Source organism: Triturus cristatus, chromosome 4_1 (genome assembly GCF_964204655.1).
Source record: "Triturus cristatus chromosome 4_1, aTriCri1.1, whole genome shotgun sequence".
NCBI classification, from domain to species: domain Eukaryota; kingdom Metazoa; phylum Chordata; class Amphibia; order Caudata; family Salamandridae; genus Triturus; species Triturus cristatus.
In genome coordinates this window covers 1,037,448,943-1,037,461,804 of record NC_140585.1, presented here as the reverse complement: position 1 = coordinate 1,037,461,804, position 12,862 = coordinate 1,037,448,943, and positions in this window count along the sequence as shown.

The following is a 12,862-nucleotide window of genomic DNA, read 5'->3' as shown; positions in this document are numbered from 1 at the left end:
AGGGTCTAGTTTCCGAGTCTCGACTTTCTAGCTATTCCAGAAGTGTCCTAAAACTGTTAATTTCTAATAATTAATATTTCTATCGACTTTTACGCATTACGCATGAGTGTTTCCACTCTGCACCTGAATCCCATGGGCCTCCCACTTCCTAACCTTTGGTAGTATAGTGTAGCCCCCGCGATTCCCTAGGCCTAGGCCTATCCTGTGTTCGTGGCAGTGGTTCTTCTACCACTTACTTAGTATATGGTTTGCGTGGCCCCTAGGGCCTAACTGTATTACTTACCTGTGTGACTTAATGTATGCTTAAATAAGACTGTGTTGTACTTACCTCGAATCTCATAAAGAGTGCTGAGGGTTTGACTAGAATAAATACATTCTATTTTTATATATATCTGTTGTGGTGTCCTTTCATTTGGTATTCAAGGGATTACAAATGGCATAACAGCTGGCTTCACATGCCATACAGAGTTTAGCCTAAGACTGCTCTTGTCCATGCTACCACTTGGATAGCTGGTCTATAAGGTTGACTTTACAACCAATCACCATAAGGGTTGTTTGGACTGATACAAGGTGTACACTAGAATTAGTGACATCATATATCAGGCCAACTTCTCACATTCCCACCTGTCGCTGTTACAGCGGCATCCCAAAGCAAAGGCGATGCCCACCCATCAGGTGCTGGTGACTGTGCTGCACACCGCCTGTCCAAGTGAACAGTGAAGAGGACATGAGTAGTTGTTCAACCAGCCACCGCTATATACGTGCCAATCCACAGCCAAATACCCACTTTCGTGACTTTGTTCAGGAGAATGCCCTAGTATGGTGAGATCCCCTGCATTGTTCATGTGGTCATTACTATTTGGTGTTCATGCCTGCCCACTAAGGGAGGGATGTAGAAGACCACCCAGCCCCCACAGGCATGGTGGTGATGTTAGCACGCACTTCTCTGCCACGAGCACCCGAGAATATACATAAACAGGCATGAAGACGCCAGTGTTTCCAGATCTATCTATTTCCCGCACAAATGGGAAATACTTTTTCCATTTGTGCGGGGGAAAAACTAATTTGGCAGGGCCTGTTTTTTGGGCTTATATTTGCACTTTGCAAAAACAACAATTGATGGGCAGAATGCAGAACAATGTCATTCAATAACCCCAATACAGAGATCTGGGCCTAAATTCATCGTTTTTTTGCTCCCCATGCTATTCCAGTTTGAACCCAGCCATATGCAAATCAGTCTTCACCCTGCGCCCAATGGGAACAGTCCAGCCCGAACTGCCAGGCCAGGTCCTCCTGGACTGGAAACAAGCATCCTAGGACCGGTTTCAGGGTTTCACCCCATATCAGCCAGGATAGCTTGACTCCAGTGGCATGGAGAGCACGGTACCCACGCCTGGGCATACCCGACCCACTCGGACACGGTACCCACGCCTGGGCATACCCGACCCACTCGGGGTGACAAATGCAAAAACACCAATTGATGGACAGAATGCAGAACAATGTCATACATTCACCCCAGTACAGATATCTGGGCCCAAATCCATCCTTTTTATGGATTTAACCCAGATCCTTGTGACTGAGGATGAATGTTTGCATCTTCCAGCATTCCATCCATCAATTGTTTCTTTTGCATATGTTGCCCTAAGTGGGAAGGGTATGCCCAGACGTGGGTCCCGTGCTCAGTACACCACTGGATTCAAGCTAGCCTGGCTGATGAAAGGTGATGCCCTGTAACCGGTCCCAGGATGCTTGTTTTTGGTAGGACCTGGCTAGGCAGTTTGGGCTGGACTGTTCCTGCAAGGAACAGGGTCAAGACTGATTTGAATATGGCTGGGTCCAAACTAGGGTGGTGTGGTGAGCAAAAGAATGATGGATTAAACCAGATCCTTGTGACTGGGGGTTTGCATTGTCCAGCATTCCGTCCATCAATTGTTTCTTTTGCATATATTTGCCCTTTGAGCAAAAGAGTTGGGTACCGATGCTTTAGCAGAAGCAACGCGAATTGTGTCAAAGTGTAATGTGGGGCCCAAGGAGCAAATCACTACTGGGCCAGCCGCATCGTTACCTATCATTCCACGGGGTGGTACCGGCACTCTGGAGAACAAGGGGTTGTCAGTCCCCAGTGCGGCAGCAGGGATTCAACAGGAGACACCTGGGACCACGACAACAGGTAAACTGCCAACATTACCAATGTTGGGCGTGGGTGAGACCAGCTCTGAGCAGGAGTTTTTAGGCAGGCATGTGTCTCTGGAGTTGAAGAACAGAATTTGGGCTGGTGAATATATTAACATGTTTTCATTACTGATCTCCGAAAGGGAGAGAGAGGAGTCAAGGAAGAACAAAGATTACATGCTCCCCAGGGAATGGGCTAGTGAGATGTTGAAGTACAGGGTGGAAGAAAATTTACTCAACTGGATCAGAGCCTTTTCCATATTCATGGCAGTCACAGCGGAGCGTTTCCCAAATTTGCAGGCGCAGATGGCTTGTTACCAGAACAGGATAGTGCTGGCCCATGATAAATTTGCAGGCGGAGGGTGGTTAGAGTACAACAAGAATTTCAGGGTGGCCAAGGCATCCGACCCGTCGCTGTCATGGGACCGAATTTACACAATATCTTGGTTGGATCTCTTTGGGGGCGAGGGGCATGGTAACGCAAGGAGTCAGTCCCCGCAGTCAGCTCAGCCCTTTCGGTCACAGGGCAACACAAGTTATACCACTAATTCAAACGGTAATGGTGGGAGGAAAGGGACGTGCTGGGACTTCAACAGGTGGACTTGCACTAGACCACAGGGTCAGTGCAGGTTCAAGCAGGCGTGTTCCATTTGCGCCAACCCATCCCACCCCTAATCCAAATGCCTCAAAAGATCAAAGGATAAGGGTAGGAAGAAACAGGAGTGAGGTGGTGTCCCCGCTCAAAGCGCGGTCCCCCATTGATGTGACGGCTCTGACACCATGGCTCAACAAATACCCATGCCACCTTACGGCAAGAACTCTGTTGGAGGTTTTCAGGGATGGTTTTAGGATACCAGCTCCAAACTATGTGGGATCATCTGAGTGCTAGAACCAACTCTCTGCTCGGACCAATCCAGGGATAGTCTCCACAAAGATTGCCAAGGAGTTGCGCCTGGGTAGGGTGGTGGGCCCATTTGAGTTGGTGCCGGTTGAGAATTTTGTCTGCTCCCCGTTGGGTGTAGTCCTCAAAAAGGTAGAAGGGGAATTCAGACTAATACACAACTTGTCAGCTCCCACAGGTAATTCTCTGAATTATGCAATCGATGAGTTCTGCAGTGTAAAATATGCGTCCTTTGACCAAGCGGTGGAGATCCTCAGGGGTTTGGGCCCTGGAGCATTGATGGCAAAATCTGACATAGAATCAGCCTTTCGGTTACTACCAGTACATCCGGATGATTATCATCTGCTTGGTTTTAAATTTCAAGGGAGTTTTTATATGGATATGTGTATGCCAATGGGCTGCTCTGTTTCATGCTCATATTTTGAAAAATTCAGTTCATTCTTGGAATGGGTTTTCAGACAGAAGACAGGACACCAGTGGGTCATGCATTACCTGGATGACTTTCTTATCCTGGGGACACGGGGTTCCCCGGAATGTGGGTGGGCACTGCAGGAATTTTGCGTGCTCATGCAGGCTTTGGGGATTCCTTTGGCTTCAGGAAAGACAGTTGGGCCGGCATCTACGATAGAGTTCCTGGGCATTGAGTTGGATTTCTATTCAGAGGTGTTTTAGGTTACCTATGGACAAAGTCAACAAATTCAGAGCTGCTTTACAGCTATGCTTGGGAAAACAGAAGGTCACACTACACCAGCTGCAGCAGACAGTAGGGCAACTGAACTTTGCTTTAAGGGTCATTCCAACGGCTAGACCTTTCTCCAGATCCATCTCACAAGCCATGGCGGGCCTCAAGGAGAAACATCACCACACAAGGCTGTTAGCTGAGGTTCGGCAGGACATGCGGATTTGGATGGCATTCCTGCAGGATTTCAATGGCAGAGTAGTGTGGCCCGGTCCGCCCACTGCCTCCGTGGAGTTGGGTTTAATGACTGACGCCACGGGCAGTGAGGGATTTGGCGCCATGCTCGGTACCGAGTGGGTGGCGCAACGTTGGCCGGCATGGTGGGTAGAGAACGGCCTAACAGGTAACATTGGGTTCCTTGAGCTCTTCCCCATCTGGGTGGCATTGACTGTATGGCCCGAACAATTGTGTAATCAGTCAGTAGTTCTCTGGTCAGACAACATGACCGTCGTTGAATGCATCAACCAGCAAGCAGCCCGGTGTAAGATGATTCTCCGCCTCTTGAAGGAGATTGTTCTCACATGCATGAAATTGAATGTACAATTTAGGGCTAAGCATGTGCCTGGTGTCCTTAATCATGCTGCTGATGCACTTTCTCGCTTTAAGATGCAGGTTTTCAGGGCTCACCTCCCAGCATCCGCAGAGTATGCCACCCTCTTACCAGAACGACTCTGGCAGATTGGTGCCCCCACTTACCGGACCTCGTGGCAGCTAGCCTAGCACCCAGGACCAGGAAAGCATACGAAGGGGCGTTCTGGCAATATTGTTCATTCCTGGGTATGGGGTGGGCTGAGAGGTGGCACGACACTGGGGCACTCATTCAGTACCTGGGTTGTTTAAAGACCAATGGGCGTTCGGCTGCAGCAGCTAAGCGGCATGTGGCGGCGATCTCCTTCTTCGCTCAGATCAGCGACAGGGGGGATCCCACTAATAGCTTTACAGTGAGGAAGGCTCTAAAAGGTTGGCAACGCCTCCAAGGGTCGGCCCCAGATACAAGGAAGCCAATTGGGGTGGAGCTCCTGACGTCATTACTAGCAGCCCTCTCCGCAATTAGCTGCACATCAGGGGAAGTACGGTTAATCACAGTGGCATTTTTGTTGGCCTTCTACGGCGCATTTAGAATTGGGGAACTAGTGGCCCAAAACAAACTGGATATACATGTCCGGTCTACAGTTTGAATGCATTAAGGTCAAGGCCGACACCTTACTAATATCAATCAAGAAGTCCAAGACCGATCAGGAGGCCCGGGGTGTTGGGGTAGTTCTACACCGGGTACAGGGTAACCCATGCTGTCCTATATCACATGTTGAGAGCTACCTGCGGGTTAGACCACATAACGAAGGGGGGCCTTTTCTGATACATGCGGATGGGGTCCCACTGACACGCTTTCAATTCAAAAGGGTATTGGACATGGCAATTCTAAAGGCAGGTCAGAATCCAGGCAGTTTTGGTACCCACTCCTTTAGAATAGGGGCTGCCACTGAAGCAACGGCCAGGGGTCTGCCAAACAGCAGTGTACAGAGGATCGGGAGATGGGCTTCCAATTGTTACAAACGATATGTGCGTCTACACATGCTGTAAGTGAGAGTTCACAAAACACTGATGCATGTGTCTTTACTGCTTCCATTACAGTTTCTCAAGCCTGTCACGCAGGGGAGAAACTGAGGACACAGCGTCAGCAACATTTGGCAACGCAAATATCATCACCACTAAAGGAAAGACCACAGACAGTTTGGATCGTAGGCCATTCATATGCAAGGCGTCTGTCTAACCTTTACTCTACAGGTGATTATAGGGACAGAGCACGGCAGGCAGGTTTTGAAATAACATGTCATGGGAAAGGGGGGCTATGTTTTAGTCAGTTCAGGGGTATCATACTGGACTTATTAAGGAAAGGTGGTCCGCCCCCCAATATAATCATACTACACTTGGGGGGGAACGATCTAGCAAGACTGGGAAGAAGAGGGTTGGTGGAAACTATAGTCACAGAAATAGGCTGGTTAGCCAGGACTTGTCAGGGCTGCACTATCGGGTGGTCTCAGATGATACCCCGATTCCAATGGAGAGGGGAGGAATCTGTAAAGGCTTTGAATCACTCCGCGAGGAGAATAAACCCATCACCCATGGATGCATTAGGGGTGAACCGTGCTTCCTAAAAGATGGCGTTCACTTGTACAAAGTAGGCAATGAGGTTTTCCTGGAGAATATGTTGGCATGGTTGGGGGGCCTTAGTCGCAGGGGATGACCTTTCTAGTGAGCACAGGGGTGGGCTAGATAGTCGGTCAACTATGCTAGCCTGTGGCGGTAAGGTCATGATTGGTGAGCAGTAAATTTAAGCTCCTTAGAGGGCGGCGCCATACCCGAATGGTGTTGCCCAAGTGGGAAGGACAAGTGGTCTCTCCTAGAACTCCAGGGGCAGTTGGGTGCGGGGGAGGAGGGAGTCACGCTTTTTCTAGGCTGGTTGGCCTTCCCGCACATGCACAACGGCTGCAAGGGCCCCTTTATGGAGATCAGGTACAGAGCGTACGGGGGTAACCGGGGGGGGGGGGGCGGGGAGTATCCATACGGTGTACGGGCCCTCTGCGCATGCACACTCTGGCTGGAGGGCGAGGTTAGAAATTGATAAGGATCTGACACCAGTTAGTGACTTTGCAGTAGGCTCTATTAGGTACGCAGAAAATAAAGATTGTAAGGATTATTAAAGATATGTTTAGATATGGATAGGAAACCTTTGTATTAGAGTTATGTTAAGGTTAGCCATCTGATATCTGTACTTATCAATTGTAATCAGTGTAAAGTATATTTTCTGCTATATTTTGTAAATATTGTAATTTTGATAAATGTTTATTAATTTTGTATAATAAATACGGCCGGGGGGTGTCACGCCCCCGGCATTCAAAAACTTCTCTCCTGTCACGGGTCTTGAGTGGGGAGGAGGGGGTGTAGGTAGTACCTGGCCATACCATCCAATGCAGTCGAGTGAGATTGTTATACCAGGTCTGCAATGCTCACGTTTACAAGACCGTCACCAACAACGTTTTACCAACAGATTTCTAACTGGCCACAGGCTGACCTGGATGGCCAGTACACGCCGTGTCTGGGACAATATTAAGTTACGAGATTAGGTTAGTGACTGAGTCCGGTTGGTTACTTGTCAACCGTTAATGTTACTTACTTTGCGTATTTTTAAATCGAACATTATCTGTCCAGGCCAAGTTTGTTTTCATTCTCATATTTTGTCCTGTTTTCTGTCTGTCCAGTCTCCCTAGAGCACTCTTTCCTTCTCTCTCCCTCTCTGTCTCGATCACTCTAACTAGATTTACCCTGGTTCCCACTCTCACGGCCGTCATCCCCTTCACAGAGTGCGTCGAGGCACTCACTTTCCCCGCAGCATTAATGTTCTTCCTTCCTTTGTGTTGAGTGAGGAATTTACAAACACAGCTGCACAATCAGAGGGGGAGGCGCTAGTGAAATGTGCAGCTGCATGCTGCTAGTTCAAACTGTCTGATCCTAAGCACATATTTGAATTGAAAGTTTGGGGTTTATTGGAGATAGGCGAGCCAACAAATTGACAGGGAGAGTAGAGCCAAGAGTCCATGCACGAGCCGAGCCCTGAAAATGTTTGCCATATATGTGGCAATCATGACATAAAAGATGATGGAGCCTCTTCTAAATTCAAAAGTTTATTTCCCTAACATGGAAGTGCTGACCTTAATGTGTTCTATCACCACACTGAGAGGTACTTATTAAAAGTGATATTATTTAAACATGAACCTAGAACCACACCTCTCCCCCTCCCACCCCCACCCTGATGACAGTGACATTATTGAGCTAACAGACAAGTCAGTACTCATGTGCACCCTGTATGTGGCTCACATTCTTAAAGATAATGCAATATTACAATCAATTCACATCAGACACAATGTGTTTTTGTACAGGTCATATTCTGAACGTAAGTATTTGATGGTGATTTCATATGTGTTAATGAAGTTAAAGGAAGATCATGGAATACATATTTGCTTAAAATCACAAAATTAGGTTAAGCTGGAAGCCAGGTTTAATCCCTGGTTTTCTGGTTTCACTTAGTACAAATCAGTCACTAAACGGTTATCTATGTCTCTCTCCCTTGTACCTCAAATGTTAATGCTTTAATTTTGACTCTTTGCCACCCATGCACTACACTAATGGACAGACAGAAGTCACATGAATGTTTGGCTCATTTTAGGCTCAAGATCACACAAGAACCTCAAGGTGAGCTAGAGCAAGGCATCTGTCTCGAGATTTCAGTGGCTGGCCCAACTCTATGGTACACAAGAGCACATTCTAACATGCCAGTCTAGCTTATGGTTTTCAGGACATTACCTGTGCCCATATGTGGAACTGCTGTTCTTCCTGCTATTATCATGAATCTATGAGTTCCTGGCACCTTAACCCTCACAGTTTGCAAGGCCAATATTTTTCGCAAGCTTCGAGCTGACAGAGTTAAAGGTTGTTGCTCAAATACAGTTATAAATTAAATGCATATGTTAAGACAGCTAAGGTTGAAAGTAACTACTTGTTTGGAATGGTACCTTCTTTCTTTGATATACATTTTATTTTTACACCAAATAAGTTATACTTCTGACAGTGCACCACAATGTATATTGATGACAAACCCAAGTTTATATTTGTTATTGCTAACCTTGATAGTAGCACATTAAAACTAGACATATTTTTGGTGGAAGTGGGAGAGCAAGATTAGGCGGAGGTAGTGCGATCACAGGTAGTTGGGGGTGGGAGGGGGGAGTTTAGGAAGGGGAAATTAAGTGTTCTTGCATATACAATTGTCATTTGCCTGCATGTAAATGTATAAGAGTTATGGCAGACGTCTCTGGACTACAGAGCCCTGCGTGGTGATAGTCAAATTGACAAAATAAAATATGTTTATAAAAAAAAAAAACTAGACATTTATCTCGCAGTTTTATCATTCTTTCCAGCCAATGATGTTTAAAAAACTAGAGTGGATTTTGCTGCATATCGAGTAGATTTTCTAGTCAAGTGGCAGCCTTCTAACCGCGAATGGTCACGACCACCCGCAGTAAAAAAAAAAACATCTCACCGGATGTCCTCCTAGCAACCGGATATTGCGCTAGGGGACACAAATCTCACTCGTCAACTGTTCTGCAGCCGCACACAAGAAAAAGGTCTGCCATGCAGTGATTGGCAGAACATGGCTGGAACTCTGCGTTACAAGAGTAACTTGGTGTTCCCAAAATTCCACCAATGCCAGTGGTGGAACAGAATATTATGCCCACCCCTACTTAAAGCCCTGGGTAGGTAATGGTTGTAAATGAGCTGCACATCCTTTTGAGATTGCCCAGGTCAGCAGTGGTGTAATAGCAGGACAGCTCTAATGATGTAGGGAAATAGACTGAGATGGGACAAGAGGAGCGATGACGGTATCAGCAGAGGTGAGAGTTATTGTTCAGATATTGGTAAAGTTTGTCACCAAAAGGTCTAGGAAAATCGGTCTTATTCCTTTCTGCTCCAACAGCCTTGCATTCATCTTGATCCCAAACAAATCCATTGATGGTTTGCAAAGGCTGGGAGCTTTAATCAAGTGCTCACCACAAAACGAGGTCAATGACAAATGTCCTCTGTACGTTTTACCACCAGAGTAAGCTGACATGGTGAATAACTTTGGAGAAAAGGCTCAGAACTGGTACCAGTAAGTGACTCTCTTTTCTGGCCTTTTCGGTACATTTTAACTCAAAAGTTTGTGGATCTTATGTCTTACTGCAGCAACCCTCGCAGCAGGACACATCTAATCTTCAACATTTTCACTCTATCGCTTCACATTTATGTATGCTTTTTATTTTGTTTTGGCATAAAATCTGCTTTTCAAATTGCATCAATTTTTATTTGTACCTTGTCCCATACTGTCATTGTAAATGAGGTTTTTTGTTTGAATGTTTAGGCCATTAGATAGAATGCAAACCTTGCCAAACAAGTTGTATTGGAATTACTTTAACACAGATTATTTCTAAATATGTGTGTCATTATGTGGTGTTAATTTTGAAAGATCCGTTCAGTATTATGTTTTTGGAGCCACACTGCTGAAATACATTGAGGTTTCTGTTCTCAGGCCTCATTAAGGTGGACCTTCTGCTCTTGTAGAGTTTAATTCATGTAGAAGCCCTTAACTGGGCGAAACGTGTTGGCTGTGTGGAGATTATTTTCCTCAACCAGAAGATTTTTGAAAAAAGAATTTCACAAACTAGGAAAATCACCTCTTGACTCATCTATTCGTGATTAAATAGCATTTTGCTGTTACTCAGGTACGAAGTTGCCTCTCTATTGCGTTTAAAAAAAACTTCCACATAGAGTATACCAGAGAGTGTGGTCTTTTGTCTCCAGGCTGCAGTGGTTAGTTGTGAGGCCTACTCTCTCTGTCTATCGGGAGTTGAGGCTTGTTGAGCATCGGAGCGGCGAGAACCGCAGGCAGGAGCCTGGGACAGGGGTCGCGACAGGGCTATTGCTGGTTCTAGTTTGGGCCATTGTCTTTTGGTCATCTCATCAACCAGGACATGTATTTATTTACTCTGCCTTTGTTGAATTACTTTACTCAATGCTTGCGCTCTTCTAATGCAGACCTTAGCCTGCTACTTGCTGTCAGCCCACCCCCCTCCCTGCTGCACAGAAGGGGACAGGGAGCTCTGCTCACCTATTAATAACAGTTTCTATTTTACACAGTTGTGACATTACGGGCAGCTGTTGCGAAAGCTGCGCGGGGGACTCTATTTTCTGGATCCTTGGTACATGGAAATCTTTTAAGCCCTGGGTGCTGGAGCCTACAAATCGGAGGTGACTTGAAGGGCAGTCACAGCTGACTCTGCTCAGTCCGTTTCTGTTACCAGTGCTGTGTGCACGAGATAACATTGTCAGATGCTGGACACCATTCTTCATGACTTTTTATGAATGACCGGCAAGGTGTCTCTTTTGTGTGCCCCCCCTGGTTCTTACTCAGAGACAGCCACCTCACCGCCCCTCCACCTTTTGCGCATTCTAGAATCGTCTTTCTCTTTACGGTGTAGAGCTATCTGTTGTTTACCAGCTGAGATCCCATTATACATCTCTACGGCACAAGTCGGGGGTAAACGCGGATGGACGGTGTCCACCCACTATTTTTACAAGGTGAATGCCACCCTGCCTGGTCCGTCGGCTAGACTGCCGACTTTGGTGCTGGAAACCAGGGATTGAGCCTCGGGGTCGCGTCCACATCCTGTGATTCTGGGCAAATCACTTAATCTCCCCGTGCCTAAATATGGAATGTAAATACGGTGCTCATGTACAGCGCTCCAATACCTTCGGTCGAGTTCGCGCTATATAAAAGATGCACAAAAAAAAAAAGCTGAGCCGCACTGAATAATGTGCTGAGCTCGTCTCGGTGTAATTTCCAAACACCAGGACACTTTCAGCAGCGCCTTCACATTGTCTGCTTTCCATCTCCAACAAGCTACACCGTGCAGGCGGAGACAGGGCTTTCTTATTAAAGACTCCTGCTGGGCCCATAGCAAAGGCCGAATTTGAGGGGTCATCAGGCCTCCTTTAGTTTGAGTCTCTTGGCTGGAGCTCCAGTCAGGAGCCTCACACCTGATGCAAATACAGCAGAGGGAAAACAAAGGCTCACACCTTGTTAGCACTTCACACATACTTAAGAAAGGCAGCTTTTCACTGTGTTCAGTTGCTGTTTAGGAGATATGCATGCACTGTAAGATTATCAGATGTGTTGGTCTTTCCCAGTATTTACACAAAACAAATTGCATTTATATTATAGACCTTACTTCCCCTGAGGAGGCGTTGAAATAATTTAAGTACCATCATTTTTTCTTGTATAGCCCTACTCATCCCAATGCAGGATGTCAGAGCACTTTACATCAGACGTGCATATTACATATACAATAAGTTAAATATGTTTGTAAATTAATGTACAGGATGTGTTACATAAAACTGGGGGATTACAAGGTGTAGCAGTCACATATCATTTTCTACAGTTCACTGTGCTATTATCGTCGCAATGCAGTCAAACGTACACATGATAGACCTGCTAAACATTTATGTGAGGGCTTGATATCAGATGCCACTTCTTGTGATGTCATGTCCTGTAAAGTTGTGGCTTGTGATGCTACTTCCGGTGATGTCAATTACTGTGATGCCACGTGTGATGTCATGCACCGTGATGTCACGCACTGTGATGTCACACGACGTGATGTCATGCACCGTGATGTCACTTGCAAACTGCCTAACTAGGTTAGTCCCCCCACTTTTTTTCCCGGACTTCTGCCCTGTACACAGCTACATACACGCACAGATGGGTTGCATTGGCACTTCCAAACCGAATCATAAATCTGTTATGGGCTCTCGGACAGTGAACAAGGGGTCAGAGCTGGTCATTTTTCAGTCCCAAGATACCCTTTTACAAAACGGTTGCTGCTGCGCCATTCACATGACTGTTTTAGTACAAGTGTCTGTCGTTCTGGTCTTTTTATTTGCCTTTTTCTGAGTATATAAAAAAAACAGGCCATTGCTTCCTCCGTCCCCCCCACACCACTCACTGTCGTTGCTAGCACCATAGCCCTGCCCCCTTCTGCAGACTTTGTCAGCCCAAACCCCTATTGTTGTTTGCCCATTCCCCCAAATCCCTCCCACCTAAAAAAAAAGCGCTATGACAGGGATAGTGCTGGCCCCATCATAGCACTTTCTTTTAGCCATTGGTTTGTCTGTTATTGGGTTTTGTATTGTTGTTTCATTAGAATGGTCTTTCCAATCCATAATTTTATTTAAAAAATGTGCTAGTGCGCGCATATATCGCAGAAGATAAACCGTGCAACTGCATGTGGAATGAAGTGCAAACTGCAGCCCTGTACTAACTCAAATCTGGGAATAATGTAGTGGGATCCTTAATGCCAACATTACAGACCAGCATATGTAGAGCAGCCACTTATGTTTTGCCTGTTATAGGTTATACTGGTCTTTAGTGTAATGCACCTTTCCTGCTTCTCTGCCTTGCT